Source organism: Bidens hawaiensis, unplaced genomic scaffold (genome assembly GCF_021521415.1).
Source record: "Bidens hawaiensis isolate Kalapana, Puna unplaced genomic scaffold, B.hawaiensis_p1.1 tig00014409_1, whole genome shotgun sequence".
In the NCBI taxonomy this organism is placed as follows: Eukaryota; Viridiplantae; Streptophyta; class Magnoliopsida; order Asterales; family Asteraceae; genus Bidens; species Bidens hawaiensis.
In genome coordinates, this window is record NW_027492250.1 from 214,138 (window position 1) to 221,747 (window position 7,610).

Sequence of the window (7,610 nt, forward strand, 5' to 3'; positions counted from 1 at the left end):
GGCAGGGAAGCTCTGGAAATCCCTAATTTTGACATGTCTACTGTTGTTGAAGCATTCAAGATGGGACTTCAGAGGTGCTCCCCCTTTTATGATGATCTAGTGATGACTCCTTGCAGGTCCTTAGATGAAGTTAGAAACAGGGCACTCAGATTCATACGGTTGGAAGATGACAAGAGGATCAAGATCGTCTGGGGAACCAAACAAAGCAAGAATCCTCCGACAAGAAACAGGGGTTCTCGTTCAAGAACAATAACTCGAAACCCTACTCCAAATTCAACAATCAAAACGTCCGAGCGGCTGAAGAAGGAGACGACGATGAAGACTACCCAAGCATCTCAGAATACTGCTTCTCAGTAGACACTCAGGGCTTGATTTGTTCCATGAAGGATCTAGGTGAGAAAGCAAGATGCCCCCAAAAGAACGAAAAGTCAACCACTTTCAGAGACAAGTCCAAATGGTGTGCTTTCCACGAGGATTTTGGCCACATGACGGATGATTGCATCGGTTTAAGGAGGGAAATTGGATACCTCCTGAGCAAGGGCCACTTTAAGGAGCTCTTAGGAAGAAAGAAGTCTAGGATCCAGGATCCTGAGGAGCTTCCTCAAAAAGCAACTCCGCCCCCACCAGATGCTCAAGTGATCAACTTCATCTCCAGAGGATCAGACATATGCGACACTTCCTTCTCCGCAGCTAAGAGACTTGCCAAGGAAACCTAGTTGGATAATAGGGAATGACCAGATATATCCACCACTTTGACGACTGACAAAAGGATCTTCTTTGATGAAGAAGATAAATCAAGCATCCAGGATCCACACCACGACGGTTTGATTGTTACTTTGTTTATTGCTAACCATTATATACGAAGGATCCTTGTCGATGGTGGAAGCTCGGTCAACATCATCCAACATGATGTTCTTCAGAAGATGAACATACCAGACTCAGAGATCATCCCAAGGACATCGGTGCTAGTTGGTTTCAGTGGAGAAACCAAGAAAACATTGGGGGACATTAACCTCCCAATATATATCAAAGGGTTAAATTCTTACCAAAGATTTTGTGTTATTGATAACCTTTCTTGTTGCAATGTTATTTTAGGCAGACCTTGGTTACACGGGATGAAGGCGGTGGCTTCTACTTACCACCAATGAATTAAACTCCCAATTCCTTGGGGAGTAGTGAGGATATACAGTGACCAAGTGGAGGCCAAGAACTATTATTCTTCATCAATGAAGACGATAGCCAAGCAAACTATAACATAACAACCACAGCAACATCCTAGGGACGTGCTGGAAGCTCGTGAGAAGGACTTAAAGGAAGTATCCTTGGACCCTGAGGATCTAGATGTGAAAGTGTTCCTAGGATCCGGTATCCCTAGTGAAATTGAGGAGGATATGATATCCTTCCTAAAGCCAAGAAAATCCATATTTGCCTTAAAACAGTCAGACATGACAGGGGCAACATATCAAAGACCGGTCAACATGATGTTCAAGGATCAGCTAGGAAAAACCATGGAAGTCTACATAGACGACATGGTGGTGAAGTCAAAGAAAGCTGAGGATCACCTCAAAGATCTTGAAGAAGCTTTCAACATCCTGGATCAGTACAACATGAAGCTGAATCCTTCAAAGTGCCATTTTGGTGGCAAAGCAGGGAAGTTCTTAGGATGCATGGTGACCAAAAGAGGAATAGAGGCAAGCCCCGAACAGATAGAAGCCATTATCAAATTGAAGTCCCCGGTGAATATATGCTAAGGATGTTCAAAGATTGACGGGGAGAATAGCTGCTCTCAACAGATTCATTTCCAGATCCTCGGAGAAGTGCAAAGATTTCTATGACATTCTTAGGAAAAACAAGAAATTCGAATGGACAGAGAAGCATGAAGTCGCCCTCAAAGCATTAAAGGATTACTTATCCTCAGCTTTAGCTCTAATGAAGCCTGTGGATGGAGAATCCTTATACATATACCTAGCTGTCTCAGGAAATGCTGTAAGTGCTATCCTTGTGAGGGATCATGAGGGTGAACAACATCCCATTTATTATGTAAGTAAAAGTCTATTAGATGCATAAGCCAGGTATTCTCATTTAGAAAAATTAATTCTTGCACTTATTATGGCTTCCACTAAATTAAGACATTGTTTTGAGACTCATACCATTATTTTAAGAACTAACTATCCTGTTAAGAATGTTCTTAGAAAGCCAGAATTATCAGGTAGAATGGACAAATGGGTTGTGAAGCTGAGTGCATATGACTTTCGGTATGAGCCTAGAATGGCTATCAAATCGCATACACTAGTAGAATTTATGGTTGATTTCAGCAGTGACATGCAAAAGGAAGTTGATTTAGATGTCCAACAACTAGAAGAAACCAAGGATCCTTGGATCCTCTTCACAGATGGAGCATCCAACGTAAGAGGAACGGGATTGGGCATACTACTGAAATCGCCACAGGGGGACATAATACCCTAGTCCATTGCATGTGCATTTCAAGACACCAACAATGAGGCAGAGTACGAAGCACTTATCGCAGGTTTACTTTTAGCCAAACAAATGAGGATCAGGTATCTTCAAGTTTATATGGATTCTTTACTTATAACTAAACACTATAACGGTTCTTATACCGTGAAAGGCGGAAAAATGATCAAATATTTTGTGAAGGAGTTAGCAAAATCCTTCGAGTTGTTTAGTATCATACAGGTACCAAGAGACGAAAATGCTGGGGCAAATGCCTTAGCTAGTTTAGCCTCATCCTTGAAAATGCCAGAAGATATGAAGATCCCAATCATCCATATACTCTTGCCAGCAATAAGAGACAAGAAGTTGGGGAGATAACAACAGACAAACAAATCGTACTTTGGGATCCATTATCCTCAACTAGCCAAGGATCCTGGAGCCTCCCAATTAATAGATACATTCAAACTGGAGAGATTCCAGCCACGGAGAATCCCAAATCTTTCAAACTCAAGGTATCACAATATATTTTGTTAGATGATATGCTATACAGAAAATCCCTTGCAGGTCCATACTTGAGGTGTATCGAGGATCCTGAAATTCAAGAGGTGCTCAAAGACTTTCACGAAGGCGATTGTGGTAATCACACTGGAGGTAGAGCCCTATTATCAAGGATTCTGAGAACAGGATATTATTGGCCAACAATGAAGAGAGATGCCATGGAATAATCCAAGAAATGTGATGCTTGTCAAAGACATGCAAACATCCTACATCAACCAACAGAACCTATGTATCCTATATCATCATCATGGCCTTTCATGAAATGGGGGGTGGATATTGTGGGTAAACTACCTAAGGCACCAGGACGAAAAGTATTCATGCTCGCAATGACTGATTACTTTTCAAATTTGATAGAAGCAGAAGCTTTTGTTCAAGTACTCGAAAAAGAGGTGATATCCTTTATTAGAAGAAATATTATTACTAGATTTGGCATTCCTTCAGAAATTATTTGTGACAATGGTTCCCAGTTTATCAAGAAAAGAACCACTAACTTTTGTGACAGTTGGGGGATCAAGATGATTACTTCTACACCGGTACATCCTCAAGCTAATGGTCAAGCAGAGTCAAGCAACAAGATCATCATCAACAACCTGAAAAAGAAGCTAGGATCTAAAAAAGGAAAGTGGGCTGAAGAACTACCTTATGTTCTTTGGGCCGACAGGACAACACCCAAGAATGCAACAGGACAAACACCCTTCTCATTGGTGTTTGGGTCAGAAGCGGTAGTCCCCACAGAAATGGTGGTTCCTACAGCCAGAACAAGAATCCGTGATCCTAAGGCCAATGAAAAAATCCTTCTTGAAGACTTAGATACCGCTGAAGAACTCAGAGACCTTGCCAAAATCAGAATGGCGGCATATCAACAAAGGGTAGCTGGGATATACAACAAGAATATCAGAATCAGAGATTTTAAGAAGGAGATTTAGTCTTGAGAAAAGCCTTCCAGAATACAACCAATCCGACTGATGGGAAGCTAGCACCCAAATGGGAAGGTCCTTATTTGATTGAATTGGAGGCCGGAAAGGGGGCATATCATTTGCTCACTATGGAAGGCAACAGGTTACCAAGAACATGGAATGCTATCCACCTCAAAAAAATACTTTTTCTGATCAGGATCAAGTATCCTCTGAGGATCAAGTATCCTTAAAGGGCCAAGGATCCTAAAATCGGTAATATCTATCTAATCACTTATTCACTTTTGATTTTTTCTTATTTAAGGATAACATATTCTTAACATTTGTATTTTGCAAGTTTTAAGTAACAATGCAGGATATTAATGAGTTATTCAATGATCAAGAGGTTAGCCACCTCTCCTTTATATTTTAGGTACTAAGCTATTTCCCTTGGCCTAGCCCACGATTGGATATGACCCCCGATGGTCATATCCCCTAAGGTTTAAAGGTTTTCACCTTTCTTATAAATTAGAGTTTTTACGCTCTCGCCTGGAGCGCACGCTATCCAACGTATAGTCCGGGGCAGCGGGACCAATACACGCTTAGTGGCTGATAATTTTGTTGTCTTCGGCTATATGGAGGATCCTACGATTTATGGTAGACGTACCATACCACCGGTTTATAACGTTTTCAAGTTATCTTAAGACAAAGGTTTCTAATATTTTCATGTTAGCTAAGGTTTTGGCATTTCATGTCACTCTCGTTTGGGCTAAATCCCGGTTTTGGCGAGTCCCCAGCTGACATCCGTATCCTTGGGCTAGTCCCAATTTGGGCTTGTCCCTAGTTTAACACCAGTTTGGGCTTGTCCCCAGTCACGGGCTTGCCCCCAGTTCACGGGCTTGTCCCCAGTTCACGGGCTTGTCCCCAGTTCACGGGCTTGTCCCCAGTTACATGGGTTTGTCCCAAGTTTATTATTTGGGCTTGTCCCCAGCTTAACGGGTTAACCCCAATTAATATTATGAGCTCTTTGCAACATATATTCTAAGTTCAATAACAAGAATCAAGACTTATGGGTTCAAGATCCTTATCTTGTTTCTACAAGGATCAACGAAGGTTCTGTACTTATGGTAACTTAGGTCTACTTAGACCTTATGGTATGATTTCTACTTGTAAACTTTTATTTGATTGGCTAGGATCCTTATAAACTTTTATGTTGGTTTTAAAGTCTTCTAATTATTTCTACAAGGATATTCTATCCTAAAATTTTTTATAATTATTTTTCATGAGGATACTCTATCCTAAAATTTTCACTCAAGAATATTTCTTAAAACTTTCAATAAAGTTAAGATTATATCAATTAAACTTTCGAAATAATAGATAACAAACAGATAGTCAAAAGTTTTAGATTATTATTAACATAAGTCACCAGGACTTATCCAAAATTCTTAACCCGGATTTCACCATGCAAAAGATGGACCATCCACCCGGGTTAAGTAAGTAGTACTAATTGTTCATAAGTGCAGGAAAATAAAGAACAGGGGCACCAAAGGTTTCATCACCACAAACAAAGGATCCATCCACCTTTCCTACCCCCACAAATTGTCTTATGGATCATGGATCCTTTACCCTAGTTACTACTGTCTATTACAAACCATAACCATTGTTCATAAAAACATCATTAAACAAAATAAAGGAAACGAGCTCGGGCCTTGTCTTCTATATCCTTCATCGCCCGTTTACGCGGCTGCTTCACCCTCCGCGGTTGCTTCCTTTTCTCCTTCAGCCTCCTCTGCATCCTTCACTCCACTCACACCTACTCCGCTTGCATCACCCATCTCACCTTTTTCTTCGTCCTCACCTCCACCCAAGTCAAACAAGGCTTGCTTCCACTGCTTGATGCCCCATAAGGATTTGTTAAAAGTTGGGTCATTAGCCTCGATTACCAGCTTGATCCTAGCTTGGAGAACCGATTTAGCTTCCCAGATCTTTTCCTCGGTGGTAGCCCGATTGATCTCATCCTGCATTTGGACCGCGAGTGTGGATGCATGATCCTTCACCTGTTTTTTCTCCTTGCTCATTTTGGAGAGAGCCTTATATTTAGCAGTGGCCATAGACCTCATCCCAGCGAGGGTCTCCTCATATTCTCCAACTATTCTCTCATGGTGGCTTCGAGGAGAGTTCACAGCCTGTATAAGAAAGTAAGATTATATCAGAAGAATCCTTAATCTATCAACAAAGGTTAAGAGAATAAAGGATCCTTACGGCGGTCAGCATCTCGAGCAACTTTTTCTCAGTGTGAAAGGGGTTCTCTGGTTCGGAGCTCTTCTTCCACTTAGCTCTTGACTTGGCTCGGGTTGTGACTGGACGAGGTTTAGATATCGGAGTGGACTTGGAGGTCTCCTTCTTTGCGAACATACAGTGATATGTTCGAGTGAGAACTTGGATGCGGATTTCCCTGACTTTTGAGCACTTGTAAACAAGGATCCCCAGACAAGTTTACAATTATATTTTAATCATTATTGAATTTAGTTGTAAAGATACTTACTTGACATGTTTGATTCTGAATATGACTCCTGAAAAGCTTCAACAAACCTAGCTTGAAATGTTCTGATTGTACGATCCAGTGCCAAGAATTTCTTGATTCTCTCTTCGACTCCAGGCATATCAGACAGCAAACCAAAGTTTTCAACTACACAAGCAATCAAAAGTATTAATAAAATAATCGAATATCCTACATTGGTTAACTAAGGATCCTAGATCCTACCCTTTCGGATCCACTTTTTGGGAAGGTCGGGTCCACCAGGAATGGAATCCCTTTTTATAAAGAAAAATTGATTCTTCCAGAGTGTGTCATTCTGAGTAACCATGGAGATGGGAATCACTTGACGAGATTTCGATTTGAAAACAAAACGTTTGGAACCGTGGGTAACTAGGTTGTACAGGTATGCTAACTCCGCTAAGCCGAACTCGACACCCTCCTCTTCGATTATCCTCTCTATGGTATGAAAGACTCTCCATAACATCGGCATGGTTTGTACGTAACTGATTCCCGTCAAGGTAAAGAATCGTTGGGTGAAATCAGGAAAGGGATACTTGAAGCCTATAAGGAATGGTTGGGCCGGGAAACAAACCCAGTTCGTTGATACGCAATGGCTGCGGGTTGTGGAATCGAAGGCTCGAAACACAGTGTTGGCCGGGAAAAGAGAACGGATATTATCAATCTCCGGATCCGTAAACTTATAGATCTCGGAAGACGGGGCTTGAAGGATGCCTTGCGAGTAGAGTTCATCGGAGTCGGTATGCTCAGAAGAGGAAGAGGATAGAGAAATAGAAGACATGTTCGAAAGAAAATGTAAAGAAGAGAAAGAAGGATACCTGAGTGACGGTTGGATGTGTGGTTATAAGAGGGTTATGATCATCGCATATATTGGCGGTGTATAATTATGGTTTATTGATAATAACTTCTGGACACACGTCTAATTATCTTCTTTTTTGCAGGGATTTGAAATTCAAAATGACAGCTGTGTTACACAATCACCCGCCATTATGGGGGCAATTGTTAGGGCATGAATTTTATGCCGAGGATCCATTATTCTTGACTGTCTTGTGGATATATTATCCTTAAGATATGTTTCAAGTTATGAAGGATCAAGGATCCTCGGTATTATTAATTTACTAATGATTTTATTTGAATGGTGATGTGTTAGC